Source organism: Aquarana catesbeiana, linkage group LG13 (genome assembly GCF_042186555.1).
Source record: "Aquarana catesbeiana isolate 2022-GZ linkage group LG13, ASM4218655v1, whole genome shotgun sequence".
Lineage (NCBI taxonomy): Eukaryota > Metazoa > Chordata > Amphibia > Anura > Ranidae > Aquarana > Aquarana catesbeiana.
In genome coordinates, this window is record NC_133336.1 from 47,294,645 (window position 1) to 47,317,838 (window position 23,194).

Below are 23,194 nucleotides of genomic sequence, written 5' to 3' on the forward strand. Positions count from 1 at the left end.
ATATTTTACATTGCCTCTGGGCCTGAATCTGCCACTGATAGTTGTCAAGGTGGATTCTTTATTAACCGCTTCAGCCCCGGAAGATTTTACCCCCTTCCTGACCAGAGCACTTTTTGCGATTCGGCACTGCGCCGCTTTAACTGACAATTGCGCGGTCGTGCGACGTTGCACCCAAACAAAATTGACATCTTTTTTTTCCCCCACAAATAGAGCTTTCTTTTGGTGGTATTTGATCACCTCTGCGGTTTTTATTTTTTGCGCTATAAACAAAAAAAGAGCGACAATTTGGAAAAAAAAATGCAACATTTTTTACTTTTTGCTATAATAAATATCCCCCAAAAATATATAAAAAGGCAATTTTTTCCTCAGTTTAGGCCGATATGTATTCTGCTACATATTTTTGGTAAAAAAAAAAATCGCAATGTGGGGATGCTTTTCTTCAGCAGGGACAGAGAAGCTGGTCAGAGTTGATGGGAAGATGGATGGGGCCAAATACAGGGCAATCTTAGAAGAAAACCTGTTATGCCGCGTACACACGAGCGGACTTTCCAGCAGAAAAGGTCAGACGGAATCATTCCATTGGACATTCTGATCATGTGTGGGCTTCATCTGACTTTTTCTTTGTAAAATTCTGACGGACCTAGAATTATAACATGTTTCAAATCTTTCCGACGGACTTGATTCCTATCGGGAAAACCGTTCGTCTGTATGGTAGTCCGACGGACCAAAAACGACGCAAGGGCAGCTATTGGCTACTGGCTATCGAACTTCCTTTTTCCTGTCCCGTCGTACGCCATCGCGTTCTAAACGATCGGACTTTGGTGTGATCGTGTGTAGGCAAGTCCGTTTCAGCGGAACTCCGTCGGAAAGACTGTCAGTCTACTCTGATGGAAAGTCCGGGAGTGTGTACGTGGCTTTAGAAGAAAACCTGCTATGCCGCGTACACACGAGCAGACTTTTCGACCGGCCTGGTCCGACGGACCGAGCCCGGCAGACAATTCAACCGTGTGTGGGCTTCATTGGACCTGCAGCGGACATTTTCGGTCGAAAATCTGATGGACTTTAGATTTGGAACATGTTTCAAATCTTTCCGACGGACTCGAGTCCGGTCGAAAAGTCTGCTAGTCTGTATCCTAGTCCGACGGACAACAACCGACGCTAGGGCAGCTATTGGCTACTGGATAAGAACTTCCTTATTGTAGTCCGGTCGTACGACATCACGTACAAATCCGTCGGACTTTGGTGTGATCGTATATAGGCAAGTCCGTTCATTGGGAAAGTCTGTCGGAAGTCCGCCGAAAGTCCGTCGGATAGACCGTCGGACCAGTCCGGTCGAAAAGTCCGCCCGTGTGTACGCTGCATTAGAGTCTGCAAAAGACTTGAGACTGGGGCGGAGGTTCACCTTCCAGCAGGACAATGACCCTAAACATACAGCCAAAGCTACAATGGAATGGTTTAGATCAAAGCATATTCATGTGTTAGAATGGCCCAGTCAAAGTCCAGACCTAAATCCAATTGAGAATCTGTGGCAAGACTTTAAAATTGCTGTTCACAGAATGAGCAAAATGTCACTCTCTAGATGTGCAAAGCTGGTAGAGACATGCCCAAAAAGAATTGCAGTGAAAGGTGGTTCTACAAAGTATTGACTCAGGGGGGCTGAATACAAATGCACGTCACACTCAGTGGCGTTGCTAGACGGGGGCGGGGGGGGGGTGCGGTCTGCACCGGGTGCCACCCACTAGAGGGGTCACACCATCCCGAGCAGGGACGATCCTGGACGGGGTGCAGTGCACCCAGGCGCCACAGAGGTGGGGGCGCTGAAGCGCCAGAGTGCTCCCCTCCCTTTTCCTCTTCCTTGTCCGTAGGCGGCTCTCTGCTGATCGCCGCCTCGACCTGCCGAGTGTCGAAGCCCATCCCCCGTCCCTCCTCCTGTCAGAGGAGGAGAGCGAAATTAGATCGGAGCGGCTGTCTCTGTGTGAGAGACCAGCCGCGCAAAGACGTGACTGACGTCACGGGGGGGGGGCGTGCCCAACGTGTTCCACTTCAGACAGTTCTCCTCCTCCGACCTCCCTGACGCATGCTTCCCAAGCCTGACACACTTCACCCGGGCGGCGCGGCTGCATACTGTCCTCTCCTCTCCAGCTGCCGCCCAGGTGTTTTAAATTAACCTAATGTAGGGGGGGGGGTGGTTTGTCCTGGGGGGTCTATAGTAATGTAGGGGGGGTGGTTTGTCCTGGGGGGGTCTATACTAATGTAGGCGGGGTGGTTTGTCCTGGGGGGGTCTATAGTAATGTAGGGGGGGTGGTTTGTCCTGGGGGGGTCTATACTAATGTAGGCGGGGTGGTTTGTCCTGGGGGGTCTATACTAATGTAGGGGGAGGGGTTTGTCCTGGGGGGGTCTATAGTAATGTAGGGGGGGTGGTTTGTCCTGGGGGGTCTATACTAATGTAGGGGGGGTGGTTTGTCCTGGGGGGGTCTATACTAATGTAGGGGGGGTGGTTTGTCCTGGGGGGTCTATAGTAATGTAGGGGGGGTGGTTTGTCCTGGGGGGTCTATACTAATGTAGGCGGGGTGGTTTGTCCTGGGGGTGTCTATACTAATGTTATGGAAATGATTAAGAGCTCCAATCGAGCTCAAGGTTATCTGCTGCTGTCTCTAATTTGAAAAGTGTTGATATGCATGCATATAAAAGTAAACACACTGAGACACGCTCAGTTTCGTTACTGTTACACTTCTAATTTATTCAAGGCGGTGTTAATGTTTTATACACACAAATACGTCATTGCTATGTCAGTCTAATAGGTACATCTCATTGGTTAAGATAGAAAAGAAGATGGATAATTTTCATAACGAGGTTTGGCTCTCTCTGGTCTTATCTCCAGTTCCGCATTCTTTTGATGTGTGGGAGGTAGGGGGTAATCGCCATCTTGAGAAAATATAGGAACAGAGCAAATCTGTATACTTATATAATGAGTAAGGAGAAAAATATGTATGCACATAAGAAAATAGACATTTTCAGATTACTATTATTATTATCTACATCACATTCCTTCACAATCCCCCCTAAAATGACTATTTTCTCTTTTCTGTCCCTAATACTAAAGGTCCTACTTTTTAGCCTGGCCCTTCTCCTCAGCAACTCTTTTAGGCTGTATATAGAATTGGGCAGCAACTGTTCACTTCCCTCCTCGATACAGCTGGAGAGGTGCAGTCAGGCGCTATCTATCCCTATAACCCTATAGGATTGTGAGATTATGGACAGGGAGTGATTGTAGAGGAGTGAAGGGTTTGTCATCTTCCATCATAAGGGGGTCCTCTTCTTCTTGGTGGAGAAATGTAGGTGTGCTATTGTCTACAGCCTTGCTCATTAACTTTTTACAAAAGGTAGAATACAGCATACAATCAGGGCTAAAAGAACCAGGATTATTAATACCGTTACCCGTATCTGGGCGAGCACCTTCTGCCACCCACTCATCCAGCTAAAATATTGATCCCATGGGTCTGTGATACCTGAGTTCTTCTTCAACTCCAGTGACAGATCTTCTAATTTCTTTATAGCTAAAGTAACCTTACCATTTGGGCCAGTATTATCAGGAATGTATGTGCAGCAAGTTCCTGTTTTTTTCTATCATTTTACAGACACCCCCCTTCTCGGCTAACACCATGTCTAAGGCCATCAGGTCCTGGAATGTCATGTAGGAAGTGGGGGCTAGCTGGTCAGCAATTCCCTGGAGGGCGTCTTTAGTGTAATTTACGAATCTCTGTTGGTTATAATATGTGTAGTGTCAGGTCACCTAGAGGCTGGATGACAGATGCACACCGTTGGGATCAGGAATGCACCGCAAGGTAGTGGACCCTAGCACTGACTGCTGCGGATTGTACCCTGGGAGGTTCAGGAAGCAGGTTTACTGGATCACTGACACAGATCCCACTGGGAGCTAGAACATAGATTCCCCAGGGCGCGGAGTCTAAGAGCCAGCAGGTGTTCACCAGAGCCTCTAGTGGTGAGGATGGACTGCGCTGCAGTCTGGCTCCAGGTCGCGGCCCCCAGGGTCTCACAGCTCACGCTCACGGTAGACTACAGGAGCAGAGGAAGGAGGGAGCTGGCTGGAACATCAGGGTCACAGGCAAACAGGGATGGCCGGGAACAGGCCAAAGTCGGTAACAGAAATCAGATGAGGGAAACATAGCAAGTACACACATAGGCTAACACACAGTGGTTGATCAGCACTGCTGGCTTGCAGTGCACAGGTTAATATAGGGTTCCCTGATAGGGCCTGGGGTGGGGCCATGCTTAGAGGGGAGGTTACAAAAGCAGTCAGGTGAGGGTCAGCTGGTCTCTAGAGATGAACACATGGAGACAGGTAAGCTGATCGACAAACTCTATTGCATAACCATGACATGTAGTTAATTCAATCTACATTCTTGCTGACAGTTGTTATGGGGATCAAAGACTCAAAACCAGCTTTTACCTGATCCCTGCCTTTAAACTCATCAGGGACCCCCCTTGTAACCCCTATGACATGTATGTATACATGAGGATCAAAGCTTCCGGAGAGAGCTGCTCGCTTCCTCCTCTGACTGTGTGCTGGGTCAGTGTATGTATCAGGGGTATCTTTGGTTAGGATATGGGGCTTTCTATTTTCATCTTTTTTGTCTAATGCACTCTGTGGTCGCCCAGTCTGGCCCTGTGTTCCAACCCACTGGCCCCCACAGAAGCCACAACTCTGTCCCCAGTAACTGTCTGTGTGGCATACATATATGTCCTTACCGTCAGGGATATCACTGTACCAATGGCATCACCATGAAGGGTCAAACGGACAAGGTACTATGTCACAGTAATCTAAGGTAAAGGTGGTCACATGTGTACCTGAAGAGTTACACCAAAACGTAATTATGTTATCATTTTTGTGATGGCCACCTCCTGGGCCCCTCCCCCCTAGATCAAACAGAAAAAGGATATGCAGCACCCGAAAACACGCTCTCCTGCAGTGATAAGCGTGCATTCAGGTGTTCTTCCTGGCCAACTTGACTGAGGTGGCTGTGGTCAGCAAAACTTGGAATGGACCATCATAACTTGGCTCAAGGATCTCCAGACAGTAGTTGGTGTGTTCCTGTATCTAATTCAGGATCTGGAATGGAAGAAAACACCTGGACATGCATTCAGGTTAATTCTCGTGATAATGTGGTTACATAATTAGTCAACACATCAGACTGCAACTGTAACTGTTGTGGAAAGTAACAACCAAGTCTGGGGGCTGAACCAAACAAAATTTCATAAGGGGATAGGGCATGTTTCCCCCGGGGGTGTGTCTGACACTAAACAGGGCAATGGGCTAACTGTCTGGCCAACTCATGTTAGTCTCTTGGGCCATCTTTAACATCCTGTTTTTAGTGTCCCATTCATCCTTTCTACCTTCCCGCTACTTTGAGGGTGGTATGGGATGTGTAGTGCCAACTGAACCCCCAGTGCTGCCCAAATCTCTTTAGTAAGGGTTGTTGTTAGGGCTGGTCCCTGATCTCTCAATATCACCTCTGGGACCCCAAATCTACATACTATCTCACTCAGTAGTTTCTTAGCTGTGGTCCTGGCAGTCGTGACCACTTCCACTAGGGCGTTTTCAAATCTGTCACTTCTTGGCACTTGAGAATGATCAATTTGCATCCTCTGGAATGGGGTATAGGGCTTTTGCCAGGTGCTTCTTCTGTGCATTCTGGGTTACATTTGGTGCAGATAATGCATGATCTGCAGAAGCTGTCGGTCAGTGGAGTAACTCTTAGTGCAACACTTGTTGATAAGAGAATTCATAAAGTCCATGTGCCCATTGCACCACGGCTGGGTACATACTCCTGAGTAGACAAGGCTTCTTGTTGCACTCGAATAGTCCATTTCTGAGAGTTGCTCCTTTTCTCCATTTCCAGCTTTCCTTCTTATCCGGACTTGTTGTTTCCTGTAGTTCTTTTAGATAAACTCTGTCCACTGGGAAAGTCTGTAAGGTAAGCACGGGGTGGTCTTCTTTTACCACCCTGCTGTCCACTTCCCGTGGACCACCAGCTGTCTGTTTGGCAGCTGTATTGGCTCGATGATTGCCTCGAGCTTCCTTTGAGTTCAGTTTGTAGTGTGCTTTTACTCAGAATAGTCACTTGGGTTGTGAGAAGCAAGGCATCAATCAAGTTTTCACAGGTGTTCCTGCAGCCATCAGGAATCCTCTGTTCTAGATAACACCATAATCATGGGCAATGTTGAAAGCATATCTTGAGTCCATATGAATGTTGGCTCTTTTTCCCTCTGCCCATTTACGTGCTGTAGTAAGTGCTTACAGCTCTGCCTCCTGTGCAGACATCACCGGTGGTAAGGCTTCAGCTTGTAGTACAGTATTTTCAGTGGTGACCGCGTGTCCTGTGCGGTCACGGGGGTGACAAGTCAAGACTCTACTCCTCCTCCTCCTTTCCCCCCTCGAGAAGTGGAAGAAGGGTGGTAGGGTTCAGTGCTTGACAACTTAATAGAGTAATGCTGTCTAGTAGGAGGGAACACAGGAGTCTCAAGTGTCTGGTAGTGGACAAGTGTTTCGGCTGGATCTTGGTTGAATATGGCAACAACGTCATGGGGAACAAGCAGAACGAGGCAGTGTCCGAGGACCAAGTTCAAAGTTTTGTCAAGCAAGGCTTGTGTAGCAAATCCAGCTCGCAGACACAATAGGCCTCCTCTTGCTACCGCATCCAGCCGACAGGAATAATATCCTATGGGGCGTAGGCTGATGTCGTGTGATTGGGTGAGTACACCTGCAGCATGTCCCAGACGGTCGGATACAAAGAGTTTGAGCGTTTTGTCGTAGGCTGGGAGCCCTAGCGCCGGGGGTGGCGCACTCAAGGGTTTCAAACTTTAGATATTTCTTCAGGAGACATCTGGAAGGGTCTGATTGCAGAGCATCAGTAGGAAGGCTTCTGGAATCCATGCTCTGCACTAGGAAATTAGTCCAAGGAAGGCATGAAGGAATTTCTGACCTTGTGGCAGTGGGGTGTCAGAGATTACTTGCACCCTGTCTTCAGTGGGGTGTCGTGTCCCATGGGACAAACGGTGTCCAAGGAAAATGACAGGTGTTGAGCACCACTGCAATTTGGGCTTTGAGACTTTGCAGCCCTGGTTGGCAAGATAGCACAACAGGCTTTCTGAGGTGACTTCAACAGGGGGTAAGTCAGCTGCACAAAGGAGAAGGTCATCAACATGTTGGAAGAGAATCACTTCCGGGTGTTCCTCTTGTCATGTGTTAAGGATGATAGCCATAGCTTTTGCAAACTGGCTTGGAAAGTTCTGTGCCCCTTGTGGCACAACTGTTTAGGTATGTTGCCGTTTCTTTCCGTGGAGGAATGCGAAAAGGTACCAGCAGGAGGGGTGAGGGTGGACACTGAAGAAAACGTTTGTAAGGTCCACCTCTGTGAGGTATTTTGCAGTCAAAGGCATCCACAGTAGGTACCTGGTTCTCTTTTTAGGATTCTCTTCTTGGGGTTATTGTGGTTTCCGGGGCAATGAAGCGCCCTCTTTTAGCTTGACTGAAACTGGTGGCACCTTTAAGTTACCGTTGTCTCCCGGTCCTGTGGACCATAGGCACGCAGGGATTCTGTCAAGTACTTCCTGCAGTATTGAACTTGAAGTTTTTTTTTCTTCATTAAGTGTCATCAGGAGAGGCAGAGAACACAAAGCAGATGAGTCTTCTAAAGATAGGGGAGTATATAACTTCACCCCCCTTCAGGCGTGTCCTGATTGAGGCCTGTAGTCTGGACAACACATCAGCTCTTAGTAGATTCAAGGGACATGTAGAGGACACCACAAATCTGGCAAGCAAATCAGGAAGTGGAAAGGAAAGAATTATTAGGCAGGTTCACCGCTCTCAACACACTTTTGGCTGCACCCCTGTCAATGAGGAAAGTGGTAGGTTTTTCGTCTGGGACATCTTGGGGCTCTGCATTCTTTCCTTATGTGACCCCGTTTCCCACAGTTGTAACAGGTGATCCTTACCCTGGTATTGGGCAGTGGTGGTGGACGAGTGTAGGCGGGATCTTCATCATGGGTTACCATGAGGGGCGTTGGTTTTTTACCTTTTTGATTTTCTATACCTCTGGCCACCAACAATAAATCAGACATTTTCATTGAATAGTATTCAGGGCGGGCCACCATCAGGCCTTTTCTGATATCCTCCCTGAGCCCTGAAACAAAAGCAGTTGATAACATGTGTGTGTGTGCCTTTATGAGTCTAGCATGATACTTCTTCATAGACTCCCCTTTATCTTGGGTAATATCTTGGATTGTGGTCTTCTGATCCGTCAACTTCTCCTTTGCCCAGTCGTGGAGTTGTGCACAGAACTCCACGCCTGAGGTGTAGGAAGTGGCACTTGTCAGGCAGGCATCATTGAAGGCCATCTGCATGACTGGCCAAAAGACATATCCTGCTTTGATTTGGCATAGGCTGATCAAGTCTCTCCAGGCAGCTGAGTATGTTTCTTGTATTTGCACTATCCTGTGGTAGAAGGGAATTGGCTGCTTCTCTGGGTCAGGCAGACTTGTCACTAAGGCCGCTGCTTGTGATAGAGTAAAAGCGACATACATCACTGGTGCCCCTTCTGGTAATTGAGACTGTTGTTGGGGCGAGGGCTGACAAGAGGCACTGTTCTTTACGGTTGCCAGCATGTGTTTGAGATCCTCTCGGAACTGAGAGTCTGGAGCCGGATTGGGGGTTAAATCAGTGGGTGGCCTTGCTGCCTGCTGTCGGGCTTCCCACTCAGATGCTTCTTCATCATTAACATATCCGGCCTGGGAATGTGATGCTCCCGTATTGGGGAAGACAGGTGTGTGGTATGAACCATCTTGGTTTAAAACAGCGAGGGCTGGGTACAGGCTGTTTAAGCTTACTGGGTGTACCAAGATGGCCGCCGGCAGGAAGTGCACTGGACTGGGTAGAAAGTGAAGGCATGGGTGCACTAAGATGGCCGCCGGGCTGAGTTGTCACAGTGGGTTGTGCTTGGGTAGTGAGAAAGGAGTGGTTGTTAGACGGAGGGCAGTGCTGTCCCTCCCCTCCTTTGTTTAAAGTTCCAACATATCATCAGCTCTGTGATAAACATACATAATACAATCGCCATTTTTCTTAACTTCCTTTATCCAATTTTCTTTATCACACAGGATTTTTCTCCCTGTCTCTTCAGCAACATAACTTTCACCATTTCTTTCAACTTTGTTAACTATTTCAACATCTTCTTTGCAATATCACTTTCTTTTCCTTTTTTTTTTTAAAAGAGAAAAATCACTTTCTTTTCCTTTTTTAAAAGAGAAAAATCACTTTCTTTTTTCTCTCGTACAACCAAGGGGTTAATATTTTTCTCAGCGTTCTTATCAGCAAATTCCTTCGGTGGGAGCTCATAAGACTAATGTACGGTTAATCTCAGAACAAGAACAAACACATTAGGGGTAGTGAGGAGCAACGGCCCGCGACCCAACAGATCTCCCGGGCAGTTTTCTTTTGACTTTAACCAGTCCCCATCCCCTCTCGTGTATATAGCAAACAATAAACCACAAATACAATCACGACAGGACATTACACCTGTCACTCTTCGAACCGTAAAGCCTCAGCAAGCTAAGATAATCGCAAGGGCAGACCACCCTGCAAAAAAAATAAACCCGTTTATAGACGTTTTTCTACAGCTCTACACCAAGAGGCCGACAACTCTTCTTGGGGTGAGTCCTCTGTAACGCTTTCAGACTGCAAAGCCCGCAGCTGAGATAACCCTCAAAGGTTCCTTGAACCTAGAGTACACCCGTCTATAAACGACTGCTACAAGGAAACTATCTCATCCCAGAGGCCGACAGCTCGTCTGGAGATGAGAACATACATTCACGCATGTAGCACTTTTAGACTGCTGAGTTTCGTAGCCCAAAGAATGGCAGACAGTGAACAAATACAGTCAGCAGAAACCCATCAGCAGGTTCGTTAAACAACCTCAGGCGAGGAAATACCTGCCTCTAAGACAGTCTCAGCATACCGACAGAATCCAGCCGTCAACCGAAAGATAAGAGAGTCGTACAGTGGTAAGAATATCAATCAACTCACCGGTACTGTTAGGGCTGCGCAAGACCCCCTCTGTTATCTTTCAATTAACGCCCGAATGCTTGTCGCGGTATAACTTCGACCGTAGCCTGAGTTCCCGGGTTTCGGCACCATCTGTTATGGAAATGATTAAGAGCTCCAATCGAGCTCAAGGTTATCTGCTGCTGTCTCTAATTTGAAAAGTGTTGATATGCATGCATATAAAAGTAAACACACTGAGACACGCTCAGTTTCGTTACTGTTACACTTCTAATTTATTCAAGGCGGTGTTAATGTTTTATACACACAAATACGTCATTGCTATGTCAGTCTAATAGGTACATCTCATTGGTTAAGATAGAAAAGAAGATGGAGTATTTTCATAACGAGGTTTGGCTCTCTCTGGTCTTATCTCCAGTTCCGCATTCTTTTGATGTGTGGGAGGTAGGGGGTAATCGCCATCTTGAGAAAATATAGGAACAGAGCAAATCTGTATACTTATATAATGAGTAAGGAGAAAAATATGTATGCACATAAGAAAATAGACATTTTCAGATTACTATTATTATTATCTACATCACATTCCTTCACACTAATGTAGGGGGAGGGGTTTGTCCTGGGGGGTCTATAGTAATGTAGGGGGGTGGTTTGTCCTGGGGGGTCTATACTAATGTAGGGGGGTGGTTTGTCCTGGGGGGGTCTATACTAATGTAGGGGGGGTGGTTTGTCCTGGGGGTCTATAGTAATGTAGGGGGGGTGGTTTGTCCTGGGGGGTCTATAGTAATGTAGGGGGGTGGTTTGTCCTGGGGGGTCTATAGTAATGTAGGGGGGGTGGTTTGTCCTGGGGGTCTATACTAATGTAGGGGGAGGGGTTTGTCCTGGGGGGTCTATAGTAATGTAGGGGGGGTGGTTTGTCCTGGGGGGGTCTATAGTAATGTAGGGGGGGTGGTTTGTCCTGGGGGGGTCTATACTAATGTAGGGGGAGGGGTTTGTCCTGGGGGGTCTATAGTAATGTAGGGGGGGGTTTGTCCTGGGGGGGTCTATAGTAATGTAGGTGGGGGTGGTTTGTCCTGGGGGTCTATACTAATGTAGGGGGGGTGTGTCCTGGGGGGGTCTATACTAATGTAGGGGGGTGGTGTGTCCTGGGGGTCTATACTAATGTAGAGGGGGTGGTTTGTCCTGGGGGGGTCTATACTAATGTAGGGGGGGGTGGTTTGTCCTGGGGGGGTCTATACTAATGTAGGGGGAGGGGTTTGTCCTGGAGGGGTCTATAGTAATGTAGGGGGGTGGTTTGTCTTGGGGGGTCTATACTAATGTAGGGGGGTGGTTTGTCCTGGGGTCTATACTAATGTAGGGGGGTGGTTTCGTCCTGGGGGGGTCTATACTAATGTAAGGAGGGGTGGTTTGTTCTGGGGGTGGTCTATACTAATGTAAGGAGGGGTGGTTTGTTCTGGGGGTGGTCTATACTAATGTAGGGGGGTGGTTTCGTCCTGGGGGGGTCTATACTAATGTAAGGAGGGGTGGTTTGTTCTGGGGGTGGTCTATACTAATGTAGGGGGGTGGTTTGTCCTGGGGGGTCTGTACTAATGTAGGGGAGGTAGTTTGGCTGGGGGGGTCTGTACTAATGCAGGGGGGTGGTTTGTCGGGGGATCTGTACTAATAGGGCGGGGTGGTTTGTTCTGGGGGGGTCTGTACTAATGCAGGGGGGTGGTTTGTCGGGGGATCTGTACTAATAGAGGGGGGTGCTTTGTTCTGGGGGGGTCTGTACTAATAGAGGGGGGTGGTTTGTTTGGGGGGGGTCTGTACTAATAGAGGGGGGGTGATTTGTTATGGGGGGTCTGTACTAATGGAGGGGGGGTGGTTTGTTCTGGGGGGTCTGTACTAATAGAGGGGGGTGGTTTGTCCTGAGGGGGTCTATACTGATGGGAGGTCTGTACTGAGAGAGGGGTTTATACTTAGTGGGGGGTCTGCACTTAGTGGAGGGGGGTTCTGTACTGAGGGGCGACTATAGTTGGTGGAGGGGGTGACACCATGTTTTACCGCACTGGGTGACACCAACCCTAGTGACGCCACTGGTCACACTTTTCACATATTTATTTGTAAAAAATGTTGAAAGCCATTTATCATTTTTCCTTCCACTTCACAATTATGTGCCACTTTGTGTTGGTCTATCACATAAAATCCCAATAAAATAAATTTATGTTTTTGGTTGTAACATGACAATATGTGGAAAATTTCCAGGGGTGTGAATACTTTTTCAAGGCACTGTACAGTATGTATTACCGTGTTATCTGTAGTAATTGCAAAGTTATTGCTGAATAAACAGTTCCATAGTAGAAATGTAAAAATTGCTCTGGTCCATGGGGTGTGAACAGCAAAGTGGTAGAAGCTGCATCTACTACTATCAGTGGGGATGTGGGTACCTCTATTGTAAGTATTAAATTATTTGGGTCCATATATTCTTCTTATATACTGTAGTATTACTATCATTGATTATTGATCATTGAGTATTAGGTGCAGCCCTTTGGAGATGTCAGGAGCCCCAACCTCTATCAAGAACGTTGACTGCCATTGTTGTATAGCACCTGCTATGGCTGTCTGGGTTACATAACTGTCTGAACAGAATGACTGTATATGCGATAAGACTATTATTATTAGATAAGACTATTATGTGGGTGTCTATGATAAACTTGCTTTGCCTATTCCGGTTATCTTGTGATTTAGGAATTCTTTGCCTTTCAGAACCGACAAGCCCGACCTTCATGTGCCTGCAGCTGCGCTGACATCCGAGGGTGACCTTTTGTGCGCCATTCGCTCAGCTTGGCGTAATGAAGAGTGTTAATTTTGTTATCAGATTTTCTTGCAGGCAGACATCGCTGATCCAGAGGTGGTCTGGGCAAGGATCCAAATCTCCGATCTCTACATGTGTCCCGCTGTTATTTTTGCCACCCCGTGAAACGAATGTGAGAACAGAATTCACCACTGAGATTAGAACATCCAGTCAGTACCAGGCAGGGGGTCCGGTGTCCAACTTCACACATCAACCTGAGAGATTATTTCCTTTTATTTTTTTTCTGTACAGCAGAGCTCAGGATTAGGAGAAGCAGAAGCAGCACAGGGAGATAATCAGTTTATGCACTGACAACGAACATGCTGATCTGAGGAGAGAGCAGGGTGACAGAGTGATGAGCTCATCACTGTGCTGCTTCTCCTTTCACTGTCCAGTCACTGCCTAACATCCTGGCCTCAGAGGAAGTGGTTTGGATGATGAAGATTTATTCACACAGGCACTGAGGCCCACAAAGCGTAAGCCCTGTTTTTTTTCAAAACTACGTGCGGGCAGCCCAAGTGTGCAGGGATGGGTGTACTGCCCAAAATGCATATAGTGTGCATTCGCAGCCACGCACTAGAGCTGCACGATTGATTGTCAAGAATCGTTAGCGCGATTTTTTCCCTGTTGCAATCTTGACAAAAGTGTTTCACAATTCTTAATCTGTGTGAAGTTGGCACACCAAAACACGACACAAACAAATGGCGCATTTGTTTTTAAAATTCAGCAACATGGGGTGCAAAGTGGGCGGGGTTGCAGCAACTATAACGCACAATATCTTCGCAACCAAAGCGGCACAAACGTTTATTTTTGCAGCACAAACGCGGCACAAACGAATCACACGAATCAGAAATCGAACCTGCACAAACGCTCATTTTTGTGGAACAAATCAGCACAAACAAATGGTACATTTTTATTTAGGTTTTACATGCATGGGGTGCCAACTTCACACAGCTCGATTCTTAATATGCAAAGAATTCTCTCTGCTCTTCTGAAGCCACAGCTGTCAAAAGAAAGGAAGAAAAAAATCGGGCAGTCTGCCAAGAATCACAACATTCTTTAGCAGTGAAACTTAAGTATAAACATTGTAACAATTTGTCCAAGGAATAGTTTTCATGTGTAAATGAGGAAAGTTTAACCACTTAAACACTAAACCTTTTTCTGACATTTGTTGGTTTCAAGCTAAAATCTTTTTTTTTTGCTAGAAAATTACTTAGAACCACCCAAACATTATATATATGTTTTTTAGTAGAGACCCTAGAGAATAAAATGGAGGTTGTTGCAATATTTTATGTCACACTGTGTTTGCGCAGCGGTCTTTCAAATGCAATTTTTTGTAAAAAATTACTTTAATGAATAAAAAAAAAAACTACTAACCAGTAAAGTTAGCCCAATTTTTTTGTATAATGTGAAAGATTTTACATTGCGAGAATCGTGAGAGAATCGTGATCTTTTTATTCTAAGCAAAAAAAATCGTGATTCTCATTTTGGCCAGAATCGTGCAGCTCTACCACGCACCCATCCCTGCATGCCTGTCAAAGTCTGATGTGAGGGTGAATATGTACGCCTATTTCCAACATAGGCTGCCCACACGCAGTTCCACGGTGCTCTGGGTGCAGAAATAAAAAAAAAAAAAAAAAAACTATTTTTTTGCATGCTATGGGCCTTGGTAGCCATGTGAATGATCCTTTAAATGACAGTCCTTATCTATCAACCCATTTCCTCTGAGACCAGCATGTTATAAACTCGCCTTTAGCCAGTGATTGGACAGTGGAGGGGAAGCAGCACAGTGATGAGTAGACATGGGCGGTTCGTTTCGTTCTGAATTGAAATTCGGATACATTTTTCGTTATTCAGAATTTCGGATGTATCCGAATTTCCAAATTATAATAGTAATGAATTTAAATGAATCCTAAATAACCAAACAACATTTCGGAAAAAATTTTAATCATTTTCGAATAGTTTTCAAATCAAATTCGAATTTCTGAAGAGAATGAAATAGAATAGAAAATAAGGGAATAGAATAGAAAATAATAGAATAGAATAGAAAATAAAAGAATAGAATACAATAGCGTAAAACAGAACAGAATAAAAAATAAAAAATTAGAAAAAAAATTGAATAGAAAATAAAGGGATAGAATAAAAAAAAATAAAAGAATAGAATAGAAAATAAAAGAAAAGAATACAATAGCGTAAAGCAGAACAGAATAAAAAATAAAAAAATTGACAAAAAATTGAATAGAAAATAAAGGGATAGAATAAAAAAAAAAAAGAATAAAAAAGAATAGAGTAAAACAGAACAAAATAGAATAGAAAAATAAAGAACGGAATAGAATAGAAAATAAAGGAATAAAAGAATAAAACCATCTTCTGAAATTAAACTTTTAAATAGAATAAATTTGAATACGATAGTAAAGAATAGAATAGAAAAAAAAATAGAATAGAAAAAAGAGAATAGAAAGAATCTAAGCTTCTTCCCAAATTCGAATAGAATTAATTAAAATTCGAATAGCATAGAAAAGAATAGAAAATATAATAATGGAATAGAAAAGAATAGAGTAGAATAGAATAAACAATAGAATAGAAAGAATATAACAATATGATAATAACATAACTGTTTTCTGAAATTCTAATAGAACAAATCTGAATATAATAGAAAATAATAGAATATAATAGAAAAGAATAGAACAGAAAATAAAAGAATAGAATAGAAAAAAAAAATAGAATAGAATGGAATGGAAAGAATATAACCATCTTCGAAAATTCTAATGGAATTCGATTTGGATGCAATTTGAATCGATTCAAATTTTCCAAATTCCGAAAAAGAACTAAACAAATTTAACTAAACAAATGTATTTAAAACTGAATCTAAACATAACGAAATAAAATAATTTTTTTTGTTCTGCACATGTCTAGTGATGAGCTCATCTCTCCCTCACACTGCTCTCTCCTCCTATCAGCATGCTTTATTTTACTGCAGAAACTGATCAGCTCCTAGTGCTGTTTCTTCCTCTCCCAGTCTGAGCTCTGCTGTAAATAAACAATTGCACCCTATGGGCCTCCGCGCCCCTGTAAAGGTGCCCTAAGCCAGAAGTTTGAGGACATCTAGTGGTCGAAAATGAGTATTGCAGGGGACAGGTCCAGATTAAAGGTAAACTATTGCTGAAAAATGTGTTTCTTTTTTTATTTTCTTCCATTGAGCCATTATTATTTTTTTTGTGTTCTGCTTTAATGATTGCAATGCCTTCCTAAATGTCGACGTACGAATGGAAAACAATGCATCTTTGCTATAGTTTGCCCTGACAATTTTTACCCGTGGCACGCCTTATAATACTGAAAACTGGAAGGAACATTATAATTACAGCAGCCGGATAACAGCGATCAAAGCAACAATGTGGGCAGATAGTTATGTTTCCGCAGTTCAGGATCACGCTGCCTGCAGAGGCCCAGCGGGTGAAACCGCCATCTACAATCCAGTCCTGGGGATGACAATCTGACATTGGAAATGCTCAGAAATGACAGTAACAGGGAAGATGACACACGGCTATGGAAGACTATTGTTAGGATGATGGTACCAGCTCCATGAGATCCCTTCTATTGTCTATGGTGAGCCATGAGAATGAACTCAGAGAATGGCAGACGCTCTCCACTTCTTCCAGACTAATTCATGATTCATAAGACTTGTGCGTCATTCTCCATCTATGCACTCAGTGCTCTGCCTCAGTCTGAATGATTCACATTGATGAAGCATCATACACAGTCGCTACTCGGTTACATATTTCATTAGGTTAGTAGAAGACGCAAAGTATACTCAAAGCCAAAACTTAGTTTTAATACAATATGCAATGAATAGAACCCCATGGGAGCAGTAGTGGGGGGGGGGGGGGGGGGGGTTGGCAGTAAAAATGGGAGGTTGAGCTACCCAACTATCGCCCTTAACAACTTTAATTTTGTGCACTTTTACCCCCTTCCTGCCCAGGCCAATTTTCAGCTTTCATGTTTGTTTTTTTTTTTTTGCTAAGATCAAAAATGTTGAAAAAAAAAAGTTTTTCTGTTCTGTGTTTATGTTATACAATTTTGTAGATAAGTAATTTTTCTCCTTCACTGATGTGCGCTGATGAGGCCGCACTGATGGGCACTGTTGGGCTGCACTGATGAGTGCTAATGGGCACTGATGAGGAGGCACTAATATGCAGCACTGATAGGTGGCACTGATAGACTGCACTGATGGGCACTGATGGGTGCTAATGGGCACTGATGAGGAGGCACTAATATGCAGCACTAATAGACTGCATTGATGGGCACTGATGGGTGCTAATGGGCACTGATGAGGAGGCACTAATATGCAGCATTGATAGGCAGCACTGATGAGCAGTGATAGATTGCACTGATGGGCGCTAATGGGCACTGATGAGGAGGCACTAATATGCAGCACTGATAGGCAGCCCTGATAGGCGGCACTGATGGGCACCGATAGGCAGCACTGATGGGCACTGATGGGTGCTAATGGGCACTTATGAGGAGGGAGCTCCAGCACACAGCCTGTGACTGACAGCATTATCTCCGTTCCTGTGTGTTGTGTGAAAGGGTGTGTTCCAGTGGCATAACTAAAAACTTCAGGGCCCCGGTAATGTTAATACTGAGTCCTGTAATATCATGGAGCAGCGGCGTAAACTACAGGGGTTGCAATTGCGACTCGGACCCATGCTCCAGGGGGCCCGTGCGGCCCCCTGTACACCTGGATAGGAGGGACAGCGGCATATAGAGGAACCAATATCCTCCCTCCTACAGCCATTGAATGCCAACTTCCCCTCCTACCTCCTGCAGGCATTCAGCAGTTGCAGGAGAGAAAGGATCGATTCATCTATATGCCGCCACCCCTGCTATCCACCTTCTTAATGCCCGCCCCCCCCCCCGGCCCCTGTCCTCTCCTCCGGCACCTCCTCGTCAGGCTGGAGAGTGGGGAAGGGGCCGGGGTATATGTCATTTACTGGCCACTTCCCTGTCTAAATGAATAGAGTCAGTGATCCGTACCGATCACTGACTCTGTCCATTCATAACTAAAGCATAGTGAACTGTGTACTATGTTTCAGTTTGTGAATCTGCATAAGCGAATGATTCCCAGGAATCTAATCTCTGTCTTAAATTATGAGTATTGTTTTATTACATTTATGTTAGCTTTTCTTCTTATTAAACAAATTAGAAAACACTGACAACTATACTGGAATAAAAACACATATATTTACAGCTTGTGTTTTTTTTTTCTTCTTATTGTACAGCCTTTGTTTTTTGTCTTTTTGTGGCTTTGATGACATTATGGCAATAATTCTCTTCCTTGGTCCCAGTCTGTTGATAATTTTATTATTTAAGTCTTTGGATTAAATAGTTTAAGAGCCCCCACTCTAAATTTTAGCTTTATCTGATAAAGTATTAAATAAGGATTAAATGAGAATGGAATTATTCCCATTTCCGGAATTGGTAAACCAACATAGTGCCCTTTCTGCCACCTGCTGGCCAAGTCTAAAAATGCATACAAGAATTAGGCTATGCTGTATGCAGTACTGCTAGAGATGGAGTAGCTTGCTTTTTCAGAAATCTTCGTAATTGCTTAGCCTATTTCACATGGGCTCAGCTTGTATAAGAGCAGTGTGATTAGTTTTTCTGCTTTTTTTTCAACAAGCTTTTGCAAATCTTTCGGCAAGCTTCAAGCAGCTTTCTCTAAGGCTTTAAAGCGCCCTTCAGCTCCTGCTTTGAAATGTTATACACAGATCTTAATGGGGGTGCTAATTTTAAGCAAGCTGCTGGTAGGCGTCAGCAAGCTTCAAGCTGCGCTGAAGCCTGCTAGCAGCTTGTTAAATTGGCAATCAGCACTCCCATTAAAATCTGTGTTCAATATTCAGGGCTGGTGCAAGGATTTTTGACACCCTAGGTGAAACCAAATTTTGCCACCCCCCCCCCTCCGGCTCCACCCCTGACTCCACCACCTTTGCCCTGCCCATGTATAACCCGCCTTTTTAATGAAGTGCCCATCTAATGCAGCCTCACCAGCACCCATCAAATGCAGCCTCACCAGTGCCCATCAAATGCAGCCTACCAGCGCCCATCAAATGCAGGCTTACCAGCGCCCATCAAATGCAGCCTACCAGTGCCCATCAATAAATGTTTGCTTGCTTTCATTCATTTGAGAGTCGGAACACACACACAGTCCTCTGCCGCCGCTGCGCCATTGACACTATGTGCGAACGGAGCGGCGGCTGCCTGCTGTCTCTGAAACTTAGTTGCTTGCTGCAGAGAGAAGAGAGTAGGAACACCAGTGGCCCGGGAGCCCTAGGCAGCAGTGCGCCCTAGGCAGCTGCCTAGTTTGCCTAGTGGTAGCACCGGCCCTGTCAATATTTACAATTGGAGCAGAATGGTCCATTAAAAGCTTCAACAAAGCTTGCCGAAAGCTCTGCAAATGCTTTGTAGAAGCTTGCTGTTCACAATGCTCTTATACAACTGAAGCCTGTGTGAAACAGGCCTTAAAGCCTACCAGTATGGGAACAGTTTGGGGATGGCCCCTTCCTGTTCCAACATGACTACGCACCAGTGCACAAGGCAAGGTCCATAAAGACATTAATGAGCGAGTTTGGGGTGGAAGAACTTGACTGGCCTGCACAGAGTCCTGTCCGCAATCCGATAGAACACCTTTGGGATGAATTAGAGCGGAGACTGCGAGCCAGGCCTTCTCGTCCAACATCAGTGCCTGACCTCACAAATGTGCTTCTGGAAGAATGGTCAAACATTCCCATAGACACACTCCTAAACCTTGTGGACAGCCTCCCCAGAGGAGTTGAAGCTGTTATAGCTGCAAAGGGTGGGCCGACTCAATATTGAACCCTACGGACTAAGACTGGGATGCCATTAAAGTTCATGCGCATTTAAAGACCAATATAGTGTATATTGGATTTTTCTACTTTAAGACTAAGCCCATCTTTGGCAGAAAGTGATACTTACAACAACAAATGGTCAATGAGCATTTACTAACTTTTAACTTTTGAAGCTTGCAGAGCATTGCACCCGAGATCAGTGCGTTGTAAGTGCAGTGGACAGGCTCTGTTAGTGTTTGCCCCAGTCTTGGGTCTGTACGGAGGTATGGGGCTAGAGAAAATGCAGCTGGACTGCAAATCGGTGTGACATACAGTAATTGCACAGCTGGCATGATCTGCAGAGTCCCTCTATCCTGGTGGCACAGAATGTGAGAGATCTCAGACCTAGATGACACCACAGTGCGGGCACAGCACCACTGAATTCACAAAATGCTGCATCAAAAAGCAACCCCCATTCAGGAAAGGGGAGGAGAAGCAGATTGAGTTTTGAGTATGGCGTACTCTATGGTATGGTGTTAACCAATCCATATTGTAGAAAGCTATTAGGTTCAATTCACAGTTGTCACACACCTGTATGAGGATCCTTATTTTCTGATTTTAAATTTATAGTCACATGACTAAACATAGAGTGCCTTAGGCTGGTGTTAATGCTTTGTGAATTGCACCTATTGTGGGTAAATGTGGATATAGGAAGCCAGCCAAGTTCAAAAGCCAATTAAACAAACATAAACCGGAACCATCCCTTTTCAAATATGTTGCTTGTCAATACGTTTAAAATGAGTTATACCATTTTCTAGTATATTTTTTTGCTATTTCCAGGGCCATTTCTTTTCAAAAAAATAGTTAGCCTGACTCTCAGCTGAGTGTCTTCTGTGCCTCTTCTGCATTATCCTTTCTTCTAATGTTCCTTATACTGTACCTTTACACTCTTGGTGCCCAACCTGTGGATAGGGGATACATACAGTCCTCTGAAACTTTTTGTGAGGCCTTTGGGGCCTACAGTAATCTGTGCTCATATTGCCCTGTAATAGCAGTGATCTCTAGCAGCCAAATGTAATGTGTCTTCAGTCTATGTCTTCTAAAGCATGTCCCTAGTCTCAACAATTCTTATAGCATAATACCAGTCTCCAACAACTCCTACAGCATGTTTATAGTCTCCACCAACTCCTATAGCATGTCCCCAGTCTCTAACAACTCTGAAAGTATGTTCAGTCTCCAGCAACTCCTATAGCAAATTCATGTGTTCCCAGTCTCCAACTACTATAGTAGTACCAAATCTCCAACAACTCCTATAGCATATCTCCAGCCTCCAAAAACTCCTATAGCATGTCCCTATTCTCCCTAAACTCTTATAGCATGTCCCCAAGTCTTCTATAGCATGTTCATAGTCACCAACAACTCTTATAGCAGGTTCATGGTCTCCAACTACTCCCACGGCATGCTCAAGGTCTTCAACAACCCCTTTAGCATGTCCCCAGTCTCCAAATACTTCTATAGCATGTTCATGGTCTCCGACAACTCCTATAGCAGGTTCATGGTCTCCAACAACCCTTTTAACATGTTCATGGTCTCCAACAACTCCTTTAGCATGTTCATGGTCTCCAACATCCTCTAGAACATGTTCACAGCCTCTAACAACTCCTATAGCATGTTTGTGGTCTTCATGGTCTCCAATAACTCCTATAGCATGTTCATAGTCACCAACAACTTCCACATCAGGATCATAATCTCCAACTACTCCAATAGCATGCTTGTGGTCTCCAACAACCTCTATAACATGTTTACAGCCTCTACAACTCCTATAGCATGTTTATGGACTTATGGTCCCCAATAACGCCTATAGCATGTTCATAGTCACCAACACCTCCTATAGCAGGTTCATAATCTCCAGGTCTCCAACAACTCCTATAGCATGTTCATGGTCTCCAATAATTCCTATAGCATGTTTATGATCTTCAATAACTCCTACAGCATGTTCATGGTCTGTCAACAACTCCTAAAGCATGCCCCTGGTCTCCAACAACTCCTATAGCATGTTCATGGTCACCAACAACCCCTATAAAATGTTCACAGCCTCTAATAACTGGTATATTATGTCTCCAATAGCTCCTATAGCATGTCCCCAATCTCTAACAACTCTTACAAAATGTTTGCAGTCTTTGACCATCTTCTGTAGCATACACGTAGTCTCTGGCCATCTCTTGTAACATGCCCACAGTCTCTGACAGCTGTTTGTAGCATTATATTTTTTGAATATTATGTGTGGCTCTTTCGGGATGTCAGGGGCTGCATTTGAGGCCCTCTGTATGAAGAAAGTTGACCACCACTGCTTTACTTCAACACCTCCTCTTTTCTTTGACAGTGCATTGCAGTGTCATTCATGTTGATATTTTTCTACCTACACAGTAGCTTCCCAATGAGTTATATGTCACAGGGGATGGTCCTACAGGACCATTTAGGAAGCTTTTGTGCAGGTGCATAAAAGATCTGCTGGTGGGATGTATGTAAAGATGGGTGGCTGGGGGCATGATTATGAGGTAAGTGAGCAGCTAGGGAAGGGCTACATTGGCTCATAGAGAGTGCAAAATGGATAAAGTCTTATTATTTAGGGCATTACCCCAGCATGTGGCAATATATGTCATATACATTGCTGCATTGTGGTGCAATTAATTTTGAATGGCATCCGAGTGTACTAAGGAAACACACTTACATTGCTGCACACTGCAATGCACGGTTGACATTATTTTGGCACTTTTTGGGTGTGTTGGCAGCTCATTTCAGTTGCCTACCTTAATGCAATGTACATTAACATGAGACATAATGCATGTTAACACACCTCAAACATGTAAATGGGTCTTAAAGGTAAGTGGTGTCATCCGCCAAATGTGCCGTCTAGAAAAGATGTGTACATTTCAGGGCTGGAGGAACACTGTAAATCCTAAAGCATGCAGAACAACCCCTACTGTATATATGAATTATATCTGTGTATCTAACTGTGTCTGGAGTTTAACTTTAAAGTGTATTTAAACTGAAAAATGTCACATATTGCAGCTCCTTAGATGTGGTGGCTGCACTCGTTTTTTTTTTTTTTGTTCTGGTTTATTTTTCCTGGTAATCCTGCCAGTAACATGCCTGTTGTCCCTGGGTGGCTATGCTCAGTTCTTCACAATATCTATGGAGGGAGCCATGGTTGTCACCCAGGCTGGACTTCAAACTTCATGGAGGAAGTAGGACTGTATGAGAAGGAAGTCGATGGGATTTGTAGTTTATGCAAGAAAGGTTTAGGGCCTGTTCACACCAGAAAGTGCAGGAAAGGTGCATTTCTGTGTGCATTTCCCACGCCACATGAGAATGTGCTGCCCTTGCTAGACATGGTGGGTGCCATTAATTGTTCATGGTACCCCAAACACATCTAGCAAAAAT